General features: G+C 36.3%; 1 long non-coding RNA gene across 2 annotated transcripts; it reads left to right on the top strand.

Moving 5' to 3' along the window:
• The first annotated feature begins 9,924 nt into the window (after positions 1-9,924).
• LOC141968417 (uncharacterized) lies at positions 9,925-19,670 on the top strand. 2 transcript variants are annotated; one of them, XR_012634869.1, is made up of 3 exons: positions 9,925-10,005; positions 13,610-13,822; positions 15,968-19,670. It is a non-coding gene; the product is annotated as an uncharacterized LOC141968417 (long non-coding RNA). The 2 variants fall into 2 exon arrangements; XR_012634870.1 differs by having other exon boundaries at positions 9,926-10,005; positions 13,659-13,822.
• The last annotated feature ends 387 nt before the right edge of the window (positions 19,671-20,057 follow it).

Here is a 20,057-nt window from a genome sequence, read left to right as displayed (position 1 = left end):
TACTAAAACCAACTGCCCACACTCCAGTCTCTTTAAGTTCGTCCCTATAACAGGAAAAGGGAAATATCCAGCCATTTATCTCACCCATCATGTAAATGTCCTATGTAAATTAAAATATTGATCCTTGCTCTTAGTTGGTTCCCAATTCCACCTAAAATTTCACACAGAAATGACCTTGGCAAACGAATGCACTACGATAGTTATTAAATTCACATTTTATTTTTTCCTATACATTTAAAAGGTTTAACGTACTTGGGTTCAGGTTTCAAGGCTATTTGTTATCAGATTTCTTAATATTATTCTCTGCTTTCAAAAGTTCAGAATGAACAGGAATCAGGGAAGGGGTTTACCAGACTGTTCAATACCTGTATTACTAAATTTGAAACAAGTAAGAATTTTATATTAACCTCAGATAAAAGAAAAATTAACACTGAAGCTGGTTCTCTTTGGGGTCAGAATGGTACACAAGATGTCCTTTCTCACAACTGATCAAAGAAAACTTCAGTAAACTTAGGACATAAACATTTAAAATAGGTGTGTTAGGAAACTACATTGTAGCTGCAAACCTAAGGACACACCCATTTAGATTATATAAGATACTTGCTTTATGTGAGCTTTTTATGATATTTTGGGTATCAGAAACACCATCACCGATTTACAGCTTATCAGGGAATCAATTTTAAGATATCTTGCCAAGACACGGATGAACAAAGTAACAATATTATTTATTTTTACCTTTCTTCCCAAAGATTGGTGAGTTACTCTTCGGATAAAAGAATCAAGGCAAAAATAAATTAATTTGTAGTATGGCCAGCAGACAGAGTGCACATTGTCAACTAACAGCACACATTGTCAACAAGCAGTCTGTCTATAAAGCCAGCCTGGTTGTTAATACTAAAGAAGGCATTTGTTGCAATCTTTTAAAAAATAATTTTATTTGCCATACACATTTTTGCCATACACAACAGCTTTTCTGACGATCCATTAGTTTGGTGATAGTACTGTCTTGAATATCACGCTACAGAAAAAGAAATATTTACTGACATGCTTTACAGCTATCTAGTAGTTAGAAGAGCAGCAGGAAAATTTAGTGCAGAGACACTGAGTAAGTCTACTTAGATAAGACCAGAAAGAGTGCAAACTGCTAAGGTCATTCTGACTGCTAGTGACAGGGTGCTTATGTGAAAGTGTAGCAGATATGTTGAGATGGATCCGTTTAGGGATGGTAGAATCTGTCAAAGCTGAATGTCAGCATTCAGCTGACACAGGGATTCAGCTGAGAAGAAAACAAACACTAGAGAGGGTAAGTACAGCATACAATTGAGCTAATTGCTTGTGATTCAAATGGTGTGCGTTGGTAAAGATGACAACTAAGAGATAAAAGGCGGAAGGCATTTGGTTGGTAAATTCTGCTCCTGGGGGCTAAGGGTAGTAGTTCTGAAGAGGTGTCTCATCACATCGTTCATCTATTCAACCTGGCTAGGAAAGTTCATAGTGAAGGAGTGTGATGAGTTGTAGGAGTGAACTGGAGTTACAAATTTAGTTTAATTCTTATGGCACACTATGCTTCAAATATAAAAATGGAGGGAATAGGTATGTAGGCCACTCATCTGTGCTAGTAAATTAACCAGTCCCTGGAACGTTATTGAGGAGTAGCTCACAGCTCTTCCAACTCTAACCTATGAAAATGGGTCATGTCAACCAGTGCGCTCTCAAGCACTTCATGGGTGCATGGCAGAAGCTGGACTTTTCAATGGCTGTAGCCAGCAGTCAGCTTTGGGGGCAGTCAACCTGTTGTGGAAGATAGTGGCATTTGCACACTGAGTTTATTAGCATAGATATAGTCAGAGTGCCCTGTAACTAATAAATTCAGGCCTGCCTCTTACTCTCACCTCTCTACCATGCTGAGTCTCTGACACAGCATTTTATCCTTGTGTGTTGACAAGAGGCATGAAATACTGCTCTGAAATTCCATCTAGACTTAAGTATTGTATTTAGAAAGCATGCTATTTCAGTCTCCTTTTTTAGGTTTATTACAGGAAAGCAAGTCTTGTGAGTAATCTGTTTAACACATCAGTTCTTCACAGCTGGAAGAGAAAGTTTTGTGGATATTACCTAGTATATATGGAATAATAACTTTAGCAGCATTTCATGTTTTCAGTGAAGGATCCTGGGAACCGGAGACAGCTGAGGATTCACTAAAGAGAACAAAAAGGATTCTAATAAAGAGAACAATCTGAACAACTTTTGCAGTTCTTGGAAACAGTGTGGCATGCACATTTGATTAGATATATTAAAGGCATCTCTAAATAACTCCTGTTAAGGACTTGGTATTTTGCCACCTCAGGACTCCTACATGTTTCACAGAGTAATTGGCAATTATTTTCAGAACTCCAAGACATTACAAGTAATTACAAAAAAAAAAAAAAAAAGAAAAAAAAAACAAAACCAAAAACCCAACCCAAAACAAAAGACAAAATCAAAACTTCTACAAGGAAGGTGTAAAGTCCACTTGGTGTCTATAAATGGTCCACTCTGGAGCTAATCCTCACATACAATCTTAAATTATCTAACAACGAAGTGGCTGTGTTTTGGGTAGAAAAACAACTAGGCGGGTATTTTGTTCACTCAAATAGAAAACCAAGGTTCGGTATAAATCATGGCTCCAAGACAAAGGGTCAAAGTTCTACAGGGCCAAGATGATGGTGATCCCAAGACTGCTGCCTCAAAAGAGAAAAAAATACCCAATGTGTAGGCATAGTAACAAATGGTGATTGGTCCCCTGACACGTCCTATTTACAGTTGCTTTAAAAATCACAGGCCCTATTGCTTGTTGAGTCTCCTCTCATGTCTGGGCAGATGAAATTGTCCTTGGGCAGAAGAAACAATTGTCACATTTTCTAAGCAAGTAAAAGAGTAAAAAATTAGAAGGCTTGTGTGGATAAACTTTGTTCATTACAGAGAAAAATCAATGTGAATTCATGTTGCAAGTGTATCAGAGGTGAAGCTGATGAAAACTGTCTTCACCTAATCATTCGTCTCATGTTGGCTTTCCTGCAGTCCTCATATTCGTCAGGATGCATTACCCAGAAATACTCTCCGTGTAAGGAAACTAGGAAAGCAGTGTGATTCTCAGCATCCAGCACATAAGGTATTATGTCATTGCTTAGCTGATGTTCTGATATTTCAGGCCTGCTTAGAAAAGTGACCAGCTAATTACCACTAGCCTTTCCAAACATGGATGTTCAAGATCTTGAAGCCTAGCTGTGTTCTTAAAAATAAGTGTCTGGAGTAACAGCATAAAACCATAATTCATTCCTTTGAAAGAGCTTGATTTTGTACTAACTAGTATTCAGGCAGTTCAACAGCATTTATTCAGGTTTGAAAGAAGGTGGAGGGGATGATTCATAAAGGATTTGCTTTGCTTTTCTAATTGAAAATTTCAATGCAGTTAATACTTTTCACTTCTCCTTGTCCACTCTAATCTTATTTATTGTGCCTCTGACACCTTCCATTATCCTTCCCCTGCCTCGTTGTTTCAGATGAAACAGTTCTACTGCTTTAACACTGAAAATGATTATTTTTTTCTGTGCTATCACTGGCAACTTCCTGTGCCTTTATATATACAAATTAAAGAGTGGATTATCATTAATTATGCACTACAATTTTTCCTGGCAACAGTCTGAAAGTGACAAAACATTTGCTTTTGTCATAGTTCTATTAAGTGAATCCAAATTGAGCTGCTGAAATTTATGACACTTTACTGTGTTTTTAATTTGCAACACAGGGTCAGGATCATGACAGTGATTTTATTTTATTTTGCACTTTATTTTCAGTGATCCTTGTAAGGATGTTAATTAAATTGTTTGAACTAAACTGGTTTTATCATTCCAGCAACCTATATTTATTGCATATTAAGGATAAATTTCTTGTTAACATTACTTAATTTTCTAACCGTTCAGTTTAATCATGGAAAAAGACTCTACGATAGGAATGAAAACTGGTTTAACCAGAGTGATAATGTGTCAGTTTTTCCTTAGAAAAGAAAATTAATTTTACAGCACATTCAAAGAATAGTTCTGGGAAATGTCTAATTATACGAATTTTTTGCATATGCATATCAGTTCTGGACATGGAAAACAGTTTTCCATTTATCAGGAACATGACTAAGGATTTTCCATCCCAAATGGCAGCTGTCACAAACCCTGTCCATGCTCTGTGAAAATCAGATTAAACCATAATAAACAACCAACAAGTACAAACCTATGAAAGAAACAGTTAAATTAGTGGCTTATCTCAAGAATATGACCAGAGTGACCAGCAGAATCTGAGTGATGAGGTGTGGTCCTGCCTTGACTGCTCTCACATAAAGCTTTGCTCACTTAGATGGGAGTACATTTCAGTGCCACCAATGGGGTAGGGGGGAGCACAACCCAGCCTCAGACGTTGTGGAAGCTGAACTGTTGTGAATGAGGACTTGCAAAATTATCCACAGGGCTGTGCGTAAAGGGACGTGAAGTACAGACAGTGCTTCACCCCACAGGCAGTGTGGGAGGGGTAGCCAGAATTCCCCACAGTGTGGAGATTCCCCTACTCTCTCTAAATAAATATTTTTATAAGGAGAGAAACAAAACCAAGGGTATTTTTAACCTATTCCCCATGTTCATTCTTACGCTAGCATGAGTTTTGCAAAGAGGACTTGGGTGAGTTGATGAATGCTAGGTTAAGAAGCGTTTGAATTATTTATACAGACATTATACATTGTGTACTTGTATTAATATATATATATATTTAATCAATGTAATTACTGATGTGATTATATACATATATAATCAGGTTAAATATAAATATTTTTATGCATGTATTACTATAATTATGCAAACAATAAAAATGTATATTTTAGCCAATAGAAGTCTACAAAAATATCAAAAAGTTTCAGACTTTTTTGATTTTTACACGACTGCATGAAAAACTAGTTAGTAAATCCCATTCCGAAAAATCCCAAATTCCAACAGAAACGTACATATATTTTCTGAGTAAAGTCTCTTTAATGACTTGCTTGAAGGTTAAGCATATGAGTTAGTTTTTTATTCAAAATGACAAAAAGACTGCAAGCCCTTCTTTCTGACCTGTGACTGCTTATGAGCTCCAGTGGCTGTAATGCTTTATCCATAATTAGATGGACAAGAGGAGCTAATTAAGAGTATATTCATGAAAGTACATAATATTAAAAACAAAGAAGGTGACATATATAAGACTTGAGACAGAATATTTGTGTTCATGTGTGCTCTACAGGAATCGTAGATCATTTAACTTGTATAATATAAAAAAGGGAAAACAACATTAAATCATGTTCATATTTTCCTTTTCTTTATGCAATACTTATGTGTCAGAATAAAATATATTTAATACATTTTTAATTTGGTATTCAAAAATCAATGAGAGTCTCTGTATCATCTGACCTCTCACCTTGGACTCATTTCTGAACACTGACAATATAAATTAAAACATTTCTGGTTGGTAAATACTAATGGCCCTTAATAACACTAATGGTTAGGGTTGCAGCTCCTGTGAGTAGTAGAAGCCATCCAGTATCTACAAGTGTGTTTAACAAATTCTTTACCCTCTCCATACATCCTAGTATCTTAATTTCATATTTTTGATTGGTACTTTCAAGTTGTTCTGTCATTTTAACTTTCAGCACTTGAGACTAGAAATAGAATAATACATTAACAAGGTGCATAAGGGTTTCATGAAATGGTCAGATGCTAGTCAATGGCCTTCGGCACTGAACACCCCTTTTTCCACTGAGCTACAAAACTCTACCTAGATTCTGTTTGTAGAAATGTAATGTGCACTTTTTTTTTTTTTTTTTTCTCCCACAGCAATAGTAATTTTACTTTGATCTCATAGCAGCCAAACTATTAAATGTAAGCATGCTCATAAGCAAGGTACAAGGCAGGCATAGCCTATGATTTCTAGTAGAAGGTCATAACCCAGATTTTTTTTTTTAAATAACTATTACAATGAGGAACAGAGTATAGCCACAAAAGGAATAGTTATAATTTATGCCTGACTTACTTCAGCAGAATATAGTTTATTTATAAACTGCTTATGGCAAACTCTGTATGCCCCTGTTCTATGCATGTGCTGAACTGTCTTCTGGTAAATTATTTAAATTACACCTAGCAGTAATTCCTGAGGACTTTCATACTTCATTTTCTCTATTAATGTAACAGGGAAAAGCTGCTTTGCAAGGATTGCTCTAAATTCCCAGAGTGTGAGTTCCAAACTCTGTATGTGTTGCATTATGCCTGTCAAAAAACTTGTCTTCTCCTGAAATTTATTACTGAAGTCTCTCCACTAGAACTACTCATTGAAGCCTTACGGAAAGCTCATACATGATTTAAGAAGCTAACAGCACTGAAAGAAATAGGTCAGGTAAAAAAACCCTGAATTTAAGCTACCTTCACTTATTACTTATGCAAGATTATGCATAATTTAGCACACTGCTGAATATGCAAGGGCAGAATAATTGTTTACCAAAATATTTACTCTGTGTTCGTACCTGTGTTTTAGTGAGATAAGGTGATTTCTCAGCCCTTGCTAATCACTTTAGAATTAGAAAAGGATTAAATAAGTTTTTGATTATGCTGATAACTGCATGACATTATATGTAAACAAAACTCATGTTTAACAACCTCTTTCAAAGAGGATACCTCGTACATTAGACATATCAGGTTGTTGAGAGTGGGAAGTTTAACCTTTTTATGAGGACTTCTTTCCTTTTATATTATATGTTTAACCCTTCCCAAACACAGGTGTGAAGGATTATGACAGTGAATGTAATGTCCCAGTCCTACCAGCAGCACCACAACCAAGAGCGTTCTGATTTTTTAAAAAACAGATGGGGATTCAAGGAAATTTAACAGGGGAATAGTTTTCAAAAACTGAGGTATAGAGAAAAGCATATAACTTACACTACCTGACATATAAGAAGTGTTTAACAACTCAAGTGTCAAAAGAGCCCTTGAAAAGAAACCTGGCTTTTGGGGTTTGTGGGGGTTTTTTGTTGTTTTGTTTGTTTGTTTGTTTGTTTTTTTAAATCTACTTGTATCTTCATGTTTTAGAGAAAAAGTATTTCTTCAAAAATATTGTACAGTATATGGATATTGATAATCATGACAAAAATGATAGCTAATTTAATTCTCTATAGAACTTCCCTTCATGCAAAAGTAAGATTAGAAAGGATAGACACTCATGTGAAAATAATTGTCTTATGGATAATGTACATTGCAAATGTAATAGCTTTGTAGTTTTAAAGTTGAGGGAACATTCTATTAATCCTATTCGTACATGCAATCCCCCATAATTACTTTTCTAACAACACACATTATTATACATGCCATCTTTAAATCAAACCACAGATAGGATTTTCTCATCTACCAAACTCATGACACCTAGAGTATAGCTTTGAAAACTGATGCTCTTTCTGTGATCAGAAAGCAAAATTGTTGGTACAACACTCAGCAAATAGTTGGGAAGACTGTCAATAATTATGATTTCCATTCAAGAAAGATCCCCCTGATAGGATATATTTTGTACTACTACAGAAAAATCTTTGTCATTCATAGGAGAATGAAATAACTAGGTGCACTCTGTGTATTCCATGCTACTTGTTTCTTCAGTGTAGCCATAGCTTTATGTTAGAATTTACTTGAAAAGCTTAAGGCAGACCACAGGATTTATCACTTCAAACGATTTCCTTGTTAAGATTGTTCCAAAAAGGAACATGAGACTTTTGCTTAAATCTTTGCATTTTCTACTTAAAAGCTTCAGAATGACTAATTTGTCCCAAATACAAAGCTAAAAGAGAAGGCCCTTTCTGGATTTAAACATTAGAAAAAATGTCTAAGCCAAATAAATATTATAGCAAAAGCCAATAAATATATCCACCTCATGCCTCTCTGCAGTCAGAAAGCCTATTCATGTCCCTTTAAATTCTTCAGAGATGAATTACACATATAGGATAACTTTCATTGTTGAATTACTATTGTCAGTATTTAAAATTAAAATCTATGTAGTACTATCAATCCAATTAGGAAAGTTCATTTTTCCTGTTTGGGTAGAAAGAATACTCTTTCCATAATAGTGTCTTACAGTAAGATCTGATTAAGGCAAGAAATTTTTCAAGTTATAGATTGAACCAAATATGTATTTTGAGGCTGAAAGTCAGCAAAAGAAACTGAGATTCAAAACAAAAACATTGCTTTGGGCTATAGTAGATATAAACAGCCTAGGTGAGAGGCAAAACCCAGTTTACCTATTGAGATTTCAGCAAGAATTCTCCCTTTCCTTCAAATGGTCTTATTTTTGTTATGTTTTAGCTTAAATTTTGGTGACTGTCTTCACCCTTAACTCTGACATGACCAGCAAAGAATAAAAATCAAAACCCCCTCAACATCTTACCTAAGAAATAATTCCACTGCAAATAACTTTGATTATTCATCCCAGACACAAATCTCTAATCATGATCATAGCTCCTTCTCCTGTAGTCTTCACAGACATCTTTACTCTGTTCTGTCATTCAGTTTTTCTTTTCTCAGATATACACAAGAACTTCCTGTAACTTTTGGTTGGATCACAAGACACCCATAAGCTTTGTAACTTCATTCAGCTTCGGAGTAACCTTTGGACACACATCTATCCTGTGTGTTCTACCAGCTCTTGTAAAATGGAAATTGATACATTAAAAGAGATCCTGCAGGGAACAACCATCCTTACCAGCAACAAAGAATTGTCACTGGCATAATCCCAGGGCTTCTTCTGAGGCCTAGTCATTAAGTACTGCTCATTATCACATGGATGCTCCTTGAAGCAACAGAGCTGAAGTTCTTGGGATCTTCTCAGTAGGAGATCAAGCATCATACATGAAGCCTTCCAATGACTAGCAATGTTCATATGTTAAGAAGACATTTCTTCTGTCATCCAATTGAGATGCTGGAAAGTATTCTTAGAGTCTTTCAAAGGGAGTGAAAATCAACTTATTTTGAACAACATGTCCTTAGGGGGAAAAAAAATAAATTAATAAAACCTGAAACCCTGTTGCATAATAGGGATTCACTTGGTACAGAACTTAAGCTTGATCACTTACCTTCACATCATCTGTCTATTCTGGTCTGCTGGATGAAAAATCCAGATATCTGGACCTTCACCTTCAAGGCTTGAAAGACAAGAGCTGCCTTCCAGATCTCATTTGATTGCAGGAGCAATGTCACTTTCCCACTCCAGAGACAGATTTTTCTGGGACAGACTAAATACAGTCAGTGTGTGCCCAAAGAAGGGCAACGAATGTGGTGAAGGGTCTAAAGCACAGGTCTTATGAGGAGCAGCTGAAGGAACTGGGGTTGTTTAGCCTGGAGAAAAGGATGCTCAGGGGAGACCTCATTGCTCTCTATAACTACCTGAAAGGAGGTTGTAGTGAGGTGGGTGTCAGTCTCTTCTCCCAAGTAACAAGTGATAGAACAAGAGAAAATGTGGGGGTGTATGCCTAGTCGTGAACCTCCTGATTCACTGCCAATGTAAAAGTATCATCAGCATTTGGGTTAGATTAACGACGTCTAAATTAATGACACACTTGTGTTAGAAGACTAATGGCGTCTAGATTAACGACGGCCAAAAGCAAAAGAATTTGTGCTTGTTAGGGAAGAAACAGATAAGAAGGGATTCCTTAAAATAACAAAGCAGAAACTTATCTACCGGCTGTGTGCAGTTAGTAGTCCTTATCGAAAGTGTTGAGAGGAACTAGTTTTTGAAATGAGCATGCGCTAGAGCAACACATGGATTTGCTGTTATTTTTAGAATGTACAAGAATATATAAGGACTTGTTTTTCTAATAAACTTCGGAGCTTGACTGTAAACCATATTGGTATGTGTCTTGTCTCACAGCCTCGACCTGCAAAAAAGGGTTCCCTGCTACAAGAAAACAGCCTCCAGTTGTGACAGGTGAGATTTAGATTGGATATTAGGAAAAAATTGTTCACCAAAAGGGTTGCCAAGCATTTGAACAGGCTGTGCAGGGGAGTTGGAGTCACCACGACAGAAGTATTTAAAAGATGTGTGGAAGTGGTACCTAAGGACATGGTTTAGTGGTGGACTTGGCAGTGTCAGGTTAATGGTTGGGCCTGATGATCTTAAAGGTCTTTTTCAATGTAAATGATTCTAAAAGAGCTCTGGAAAACTGGGGGGGGGGGGGGGGGGGGGGGGGGAAGAAGACATAAATACTGTCTTATAAGTGCACATTCTCTGGATGTACTTTTAAGAGTTCATGGGAAAGTTTAAGTGCTCCTGCACACACAACAGGGGTCTGCACAGTCTGTTAGAAAGAGTTTCACCCCTCACTTGGGACATGCCAGCAGACCCTGTGCTTGTTCAGTGTTCAGAAATCAGAGGGTCATTGCAGCATTAGGACTTTGGCTGGCTAGGTGAAGGATCTGGCTTTTGGGCCCAGTAAGCAGCAGCTGTAGGCAGCAACAAAAATGATCTGAGTCCTGAACATTAAATGATGTCTTGTATAAAAATAATTAGTCTTCTGGTATGTTGTATAAAGTTTGTACTTATTCCAGTCATTATCTTTGGAATCAGAGCTCTTAAGTGCTGCATGCAAATGCAAGAATCTACATTCCAGCTGCAACCTTGCCTGAACATTCTGGGTTTGTTTGGAATTGTATTAATTTCAATATGTCTTGAGGACTGTCCTTTATTGTATTAATGTTTAGGCTCCCACATCTTCCTCAGATTTAACGTTTTATGGAGTAGATCAAAGTATTTAACACTCCAGGTGCTAGACAAATTATCCAGAGCCTTAATAGAGTGTATTGCAATGACTAATCATTACACAGTTTTGCATTTAAGAAATCCTGGTTTTGATTCTATCCTTGGGAAATTATTGAAGTAACTGTGTAATCTCTGTGTAATGTTACTACAATCCTCCAGGAGTAGTAATTCCACCAGGCAACATTTTTCAGGAAAGACATATGTAGCTCTATTTCTATTTTTGAATTTATTTATATTTTTAAAAAAACCCAAACTACCAAAGGTTACCAGAACACAAATACAATAAATAAAAAACTGGAATATTTATCACTGGCAAGCAGTAAACACTAGACTTGGATATTTCCGTCTTCCCTAAACCAGTGAGTACTTAATGAGATTGTAGCTTTCATAGGGACGCAGTTTTTGAAAAAAAAAAAAAAAAAAGGCCCTTTTCCAGCTCTTTTTTTTTTTTGGGGGGGGGGGGGGGGGGGAGTAATGCTTGAAGATCACAGTTCTCATGTCACCTATGTACTGTTCAGCTTTGCTTCATTATATTGTAAATCATAAAATTCACAATGGATCCTCCTGATTGGGAGGATTGCCTGCGATGTAAAAGGACCCATAAATCAAAGCAGGGTGATCTCTTAGGTATAACATGTTTTTCTGGACCAAATCCACTTAGAAAGGAGGGAAACAAATGCTTTGTTTAAAATACTAGTAATTAAACTTATTTGCCCCTCAATTCTTAAAGAAGAGGAAATATGTTCATTATAAAGAAGCACTTAATTCTGTCTTTTAAACAGTGATGTGTCCAAACCAGAATTACGTTGTCATATAGACATACTGCATTATATTACTGTTGACTCCATGGTGCTAAAGAGGGCCATATTATCTTGCACATCATATTGATGTTTGAATTTCTAAGTTGGATTATCCATAGTGGCCCCCTCAACTTTTTACACTTAGGTCACCGGTTTAATCCAGATCAGCGGCTATTCAGCGACCTGGCTTAAATACACAAGAGGTCTAGTGCATGGTTAAAGTACTTGATGGTAAAGTATAGTATATATGTGCACAGTTCTTTTTCCATACTACTTCATTTTTTCAGTTCATCTGATTATGTTAGAGCTTATTCTTTTCTTACAAAGCCAGTTCTAGCAACATATTATCTTATACCTCTGTATCGATTATAATGGAAAGAGAAACACAGGACAAGGAGAAAGTATGAGAAAAAAAGAGGCTTTATGTTCACTGTGAAATTGTATTTGTTGTGACTTTTCTTATTTTTGTAGATATAGTATTATTCTTTAGATAGCATAAATCCTTATACTTAAGGGAGTGACATTTGTAACACCAGCTTTGTAGAAAATATGGATGAATCACAGCAAATTTGGATATAGTCATGGATTTTATGAAAACTAGTGACTTTCGTAATTTTTGTTCCTCATGAAAAATTCATATACAACTCATATTAATTCTACTTCATCCACCTTTTGAGTCTATATATTTAACATATTTATATATTGATGCTAGTCCTATATGTCGGAATTCTGAGTTCTTGTGAAGCAAAAGACTACTGAAATTAACAAATACAAAACTTCTCTTGCAATTCCTTGACATACTAAAAAGATTTTCCTTTATCTGCTTCTCACAAACACTTATTCACAAAAGTTCATACTTTTTAACAAGCAAAGCTTGTTAACTTCTGAGATTAATCTGTAACAGTGGGGGTTATATGCTATAACAAAACCAACAAGATCCTGTTAACATTTCCTGATATAAATAAATGGCTAAGAAGGAAGATAAAATACTAAAAGTGTTACAATATGTAACACATTTTTATATAGTTAAAATACTCAGGATAGAATTTATACATATATATTGTATTTCATATACCCCTGCATAACTGTCTAGGTTTCTTTTTTCCAACTTGGATAATTTCATTTATAAAAGATATTCATATATTCAAAAACCCTCAAATTCTTGTAATATTTAATACAACAGTGCTTCTGTCACTTCTATACTGACAATTTAGTTCAGCATATATGATAGTTAGCCAGATAAAAATTAATTGTGATCTTCAAGGCCATGTTTAAGATTCTGATGCTCTCTACCTGCTCTTTCACCAGTCTACCTACCATGATGTATAAAGATAAAAAGATTTCACAAGGATAGTGCATGATCATGGAGAAGTGAAAATAAATATTATTTACTACAACATATATACTGTTACTGAAGTAAGACATATATGTTATTTTTGTGGAGCCTCAGAAGAAACAAAATTAGCTGGTGAATGAGTGTCCCTTCCCTACCTTTACACTTGCAATTGGCTTTTCAGAGTTTCATCATTTGTTAAGAAGACCTCAACATACTTCACTCCTCCTAGATGTCAGCATCAGGCTTCTCATTAAATTTTGCTCTTGGCTTACTGTACACAATCTGTTACCCCTACATTATATTCCTGCCAGGATTTAATTTTATTTGTTTATTTATTTATTCATTTATTTATTAATATGTGCCTGCTTTTCAATATACTGTACTCTATAATGGAGAGTCTTTAACAAAACATAACTGACTTCCCAAAGCTTCTTAGACCTTCTGAAACTTATAAAGCAAGACAATATGTAGTAAATGTACCTGTTGTACCACAATTAATGTGAATCCTCCTTTATATCATTGACTTACAACTTAATTTTGAAGAATGCAGCATTATTTTCCTTTTTAATTATTTTCCTTTTTTAAAAGATGTAGCACGTAAATTGCACTAAATCTCTCTATATTCTCTAATTTTCAGGAGTGCCATTTTCATAAATTACTTAAGTAACTTTTGCCCTACACATTAGTTGCCCTAGACAGTTACCAGAGTCACCCAGTCCATACCTGAATGATGCTGAGAACATGTGCAGCTGGTACATATTCTGCCCACATTCTTCCCATAACCAGAGAGAGAACGCACGGGGCAGACAAACCTCAACTGACACGACATGAGCTGGTTTGGGCCTAGAAGGTAAATTAATGATTCATTGTGCGAATAAACTCCTCCTCCACCCTTAGACTAAGATGACTATGTAGCTCTTGGATCCTCAAATTTGGAGCATCAGAGGGATTACTGTTAATGGTGTGGGTCTCCAGTACTTTGGTTCTCCAATTTACTGTCTGGATATGCTTTTGTTCTCATTGATGTTGCTGAAACAGAGGCTCTTTTAAAAATTTATTTTGCAGTGTGTAGCCAAGACAATTTTGGTTTACAAAAATAGTATGCTGAAAGTAAAACCTAGCTATCTAGATGCATTACTTTTACACAGTGTCAATTAAAGCATGTAGGGTGTTTTAGGTATTTGGAATTCAAATCAAGAACAGAGAATTTAGATCAGTTGAAATAGAATTTTGCAAAGTTTTATCCAGGAAAAAAATAATGCTTATTCTTCCTGATCTGCTAGAATATGATTCTAAAGAACAGACTTTCATCCAGAATATATCTAATTTCCTCTCTGGAAAAAAAAAAAAAAACCAAAACAAACAAAAAAACCCAAAAAAACCCAACCAACCACAAAAAACCACAAAAAACTAAAAACTTACTGGGAAAATATTATTTCAGAGCACCATGACTACTGAAAAAGCATATGAGAGTGCTTACCACCCCATGAAGGGATAGTTAATGGTAGTATCACGCACAAGATGCACAGTCAGGAAGGAGTTGTAATGATTGCCCCCACATCCTTGAACAAAAATCCCTGCTACTCTCAAGAAATGTTACATTTCAAACTTAAAAAAGATATAAAGCATACAGCTGGGCAATTTGCAGTCCTCCCTTTATCTTTGAAAGGGGACACATCTAACATTATCTGGTTCCCAAGGGAGTAGGAGAACTCATATTCAGACACATTGGTGTCTACATTTCTTAGCCTCTTTTAGTGTGCCTCCTGCTTTCTTGTGTGGCCAATGTATGCATTTTTGTTTCTTCTTGCAAGGATGAGGAAGGAGAGAACTGACTGAGTTTCACTGTGTCTTCCCAGGCACCACTGATCATCAAAAACCCAGACTACCTTGTCCAACAGTTATGGGCAAACTAAAGCCACCCTAAACTTCTGCACTTTTAAATCAGACCTTGGGTTCTGTCCTGGAATAAATATAAACCAAAACTCAGAACTACAGGAATGATTAGACAACCATGTCCACAGCAAAGAGATTGGTATGGCCAAAAATTCTCAAGTCCTGAGTAAACAAGATGTCATTCTGATTTCAAGATTCTGGAAGTGTGTAAGACATTAAACTATAATAATAAATTTTAGTGTATAAAAGTGTATAAAAATACACATCCTTACACACATTGTACCCTGAAATGTATGAAGTAAAATCCATTTCAATCCAAGTGATGTCCACATTAGCCCATATCCTCACTATTAACTTAGTCTTTAATGTCATTATTCACAAGATGTTCTGCAATGTGATTATTAGCATGCAGCAATTTAGACAGAATTAGGATTACTTGCTGAAATGTTCAGAGAAGTTGTCCAGTTACACTGGATGCTAACTGGAGTGATAATTTGTGCCAGCATTTGTGGACACATATAAAATACATCCTCTATTAAAACAGATGCAAGTGATTGCAATTTAATGCTACTCAAGTATAACTAATTAAATAGTTTAATTAGCTAATAAGGCTTATATTGAAATTAGCAGTGCTTAATGAAATGGACGAAAATGCTGAATATTGTATTTACATTGCATTACCTAGGACAAGTCTTGAAAACAAGTTCTATTTTCCTACTAAAATAGTTACATAAACAAAAGGTTTTCTATTTTGTATTTTCTATAACCCTATTTGCTTTGTTAATTACTCTGTGCACATAACGGCTGTACATGTGATGCATAGATAAAATTGGATTACCTTGGCTGTAACACAGATGAACGTACTGGTGTTCACACCCTGTTTTTTGAGAGGAGACAACGGAGGAAGGTGGAGGGTCATCGTGTGGTCTATCAGAGCAGTGATATTTTTTGTGGATCAATAAAGGAGAAATTTTGCTTGTGACACTTAAAATAAGTTTATCTTTCATGATATTTAAGTGAAAATCTCTACTATCTCAGCTTTTAGACTTTGGAAAGTTATTTTAAGTGTAAACAGAGGGCATTGTCTCTATGTACACAGCTGCCAGACCATCTTCTCTACTCGATGAGGAGAGGTACCTCGACATTGGTCCACCCACCCTCCCCGTGCTGGAATACAGGAGAACTGTCTTAAGCGTGAGAATCCTGATAAAATGATACATCCTTCATCTGCTGAAATCAGTAGTAAGACCCCTCTGGATTTCAATGAAAATAGCATTCAGGCCTAAACACTGTGACATTTTGTCCTTCCCTATTAGTGAAGAAGGTTGGAAATGCCTGTAACACTTCAGGCCAGGGAGATTTCCATTTCATCTCCTATAACATCTGAAAGTTGCTGCACATACTTGATATGAAAAGTGGTTATAAATATTATATTAAAATACAAAATAAAGTTCTAAGCAAGGGTCCTTACTCGGGGATACTTCCCCAGAGAACACAGCTCTCTACACTTTCTGAAGGCACAAGCTGGTCAGCAAAAGACTTTGGATCTCCAGGCAGAAAGTTTGTTCACAGTCAGAGCTAGTCAAATATTGGGCATTTCAAAACCACTGTGTCTGAACAATACAGTCTTTAAGTCACCATTCTCACTCCATATGCTGTCCATAGTCCCTCTGCCTGAGCTTGACGAGTCCAGATGTCTTTGGTGCCCTGAGAACAGTCTCCTGCACCACACGTGTAGATCAGAGAGCATGTGTCAATTTACACCATCCCAGGGATGTGTTATTTTCAGCTGTTTGTTGAAAAGTAAATAAAACACATTCTGAGATAGTGTTTTTCTCTTATTTTTTTACTATTGTCATAATCAGTGGCTGGATTCGTGTTTCATGGATCCGGAAACAATTAATCTGATAGCTGTGCTGATTCACGCACTTTGGGGGATGTATTTAATTGTCATTCTTTTGCTGTACCAGTGAGATCTACAAAAATGCATGTAATAGACAATATAAATATTTTTTAAATATTGGCTAATCAGAATGATTTGTGTCAGGAATCCAATTCACAACTTGCAATTAATACCCTGTTTACCAATTCATGCTAAAATAAACACTAATTATGGCACATGTTTGCTTCATAAATGCTCTGGTTTAGGTTGTTAAGAAATGCTTTGTGTAACCTGACTGTTTTTTATTTTGTAAATCAATTGCACAACTGCTTGGTCCCATGGAGAAGGCAAAGCTATGCCACACATGGTGGCTAAACAGCATATGAATTAAACTCCATATAAGCAAATTTCTTTGTAAGTAATTTATATTGTATGGTAAACTTGTATCCAACTAGAACAGCAAATTAAAACATTAATCACATCTGTAAAATTTAAGGCCTTGTGCATACAGAAAAAATATTAGGGAAATACATTTTCCTGTATTGCTGAAATAAATATTCCACATATGGAAGCCAGTCTAATCCTTCTCATTATAGTGTGGATGAAGATGAACATTAAGCCCATATAACATTTCTTTCAGAATTAGTCGATAGCTCATTTTAGTAGGTAGCACATATTTCCAAACCTGAAATGCCCACATTCAATCAGATTTGCAGTCTCTTTCCCTTTGCTGCTGAAGCTTTTCATCACTGTTAGGTAACCACTGTGATTATTCCATATCACATACTGATGAGAAGACAGAACAAGCTCTTTCCCCAGCGCTGAGCAGGTTGTAAGCTGTGGCAAACTAACTTGCTCTGAAATTATCAAGTGTTCCAGCACTCCTTAGCATTACTAACATAGGCAGCCTGCCAGCCCCCTCTCCAACATCCAAATCGTCTTCCTCTCTTAGCCACATTTTTATCCATCTGCTTCACAAAGCAGCCCACATGCTTTGACTTACTCTCGTATTTGAGTACAATGTGAGTTTACTTTAGATCTAAGCCTTTCTATGCTATTTCATCAAATGTGGTACTCTGTGTGGAGGGTTACCTAATTATCACTAGAGCATGGAATTTAAGTCCAATAAGGTGATTATCTTAGGTGCTGGCTTTATCACCTTGTTACTTAATACTTTAATACCATATTACTGTTCTCATCCATGACTGAAACCATCCTGGACCCTCCTCCTTGTCTCGTAAACACATGGGGATCCAAAATATAAAAAGACCCACTTTCTTGCATGTGAATGGGAGGTGTAGCACACACTTGATGATACTCTGGAAGGAAAAATCAAAGTGCAGTTCCTCTTCTCCCTCCCACTTGCCTCTCTCATCTCAAATAAAAAGAGGCAGACCCCAGGCTGGGTATGAGGAAGACACATCTAAGTTCAGGTCCTTGGCAGTTCATTTCTGAAGGGAATCTAAGTACCCATCTGACAGCACCTGGGATCCTACAACTTGTTTTAATTCATTCGGCAATAAGAAGCTGTTGTAGGGAGTTGCAGTTATATTATGGGTTTCCCTGCAGTCTGACCCACCCTTTGCTTCCCCCGTGAAAAATTCTGTTTATTTGACTTTAGTTTGACTTCTAATTAACCTGTATGCTTTGTCATTTGCTAGGTTTGCCAACGCTTTCATTCAGTGACCGCTTTCTCTCTCAAGGTGCTCTGAGCTTTGTTACTGTATGAAATGATCAGTCCATGGAGTTCAAGAAAAATCAAGAAAATTATATGAACATGCCCTTTCTTGCCTGAGAGTTAGGAAGATACATCCCATAAATAATATTTGGAGGTATTATTCAAGCAAATATAAGCACTCCAATTTCTTTTGTCCCATTACTGTGTTTAAGTGTTTTCTTTAAAACAAATTTAAAACAACTTATGCTGAAATGATGATTGGTTATTAGCTCTAGAGAGAGTCACAAGAGAAAATTTTTCTGCTTTCAGGAATGAAAACTGATAACTCAGTATGAATTTATTTACACAGTTCTGCCCATACATGTGGATTGCCATGTGATATTTTAATAGATGTTCATACAGTATTACAAATACATGAAAGATGATATATTTGAAGTTATCATGTTTTTTTCAAAGGACCATATTTTTAAAGTGGCATCTAAGGCAGGATGTATTTTTAAAGTAGCATCAAGAGAGAGATACCTAGTGGGATTGTCAAAAGCACACTAAATTCTTAATTCCAATTAAAATTAACAGAGATTAACTCCCAAAAGACTTGAAAAATTTGCTAGGTACCTCTTTCACCATCAGAAACTTAAAGACTTCTGAGACTCTCACAAAGGCCCCTAACCATTTAGGACTTTTTTTTGCTTTTTTTTAATCCACGGAGCAATGTAAACTAGACTCCACTGTGCTACTATCTTGGGTAGATTACCAAATTGTGTACCTGGAGTCCAGTCCTGAAATAAAAAAATATCAAGTAGAAAACATTTAATATATGAGGATCTATGAAACATCTCTATCACACCATAAGGACCATAAACAATCATTTAACCAACTCAAAACTGGTCCAGCTGGGACTACCCTGTTGTTGGTTTGCCCTCAGCAGTGATGCTGTTAACAGTTTCATGCCTTGGGTAAAGAATCCAGAACAGCAATGACATCTCTTCCTGACAGTGGGTTCAAGTATGACCTGTGGAGGCAAGTGTTACTGCCTGAGAAACCTCTCATTGCCTTCAGTTTTGAATTGCTGCCCCAGTGAGATCCAGCTCCAGCCAGTAATTCCTACACATAAACCTGTACCACCAAGATTTCAAGAAGACTGCCCGTATGGAAGAGCTGTACATTTTGCAAGACTTTGAAGTTAATTGTTTCGTTATATTGTACCACATAAATACTACTAACTTTCTAGCTATGCTTAATAAAGGAAATATGAAATTAATTACCTTTCTTCCTTTTATCTCGGGTACTCCTACACCCATTTACCTTGACTATTTTTCAACAGTCTACACACACAATGATGTTCACACAACTGGGATGGCTGTTGCTTCTTCAAATCCAGCAATAGTTTGTGAACCAGTGATCGGAAGGCAAACACCAACCTTGTTATGATGGATCTGATTGTCTAACGACTCATTTCAGTATTTTACCATGGTTGTATTTCACTGTCTGTGTAGTATCTTATCTATTCATCAGTGACATAGGAAAGTAGAACGTGAAATTACCTCCAGAACAGGGTACACCTTCCAAGATACAGATTCAGAAGTTTGCACAGGGTGCCTTGGCAGCTTTGAGAGATAGTGCCATTGC

This window comes from Athene noctua, chromosome 1 (genome assembly GCF_965140245.1).
Source record: "Athene noctua chromosome 1, bAthNoc1.hap1.1, whole genome shotgun sequence".
NCBI lineage: Eukaryota > Metazoa > Chordata > Aves > Strigiformes > Strigidae > Athene > Athene noctua.
The sequence above is the reverse complement of the archived record's forward strand: the minus strand, read 5'-3'. Positions and strand labels throughout refer to the sequence as shown.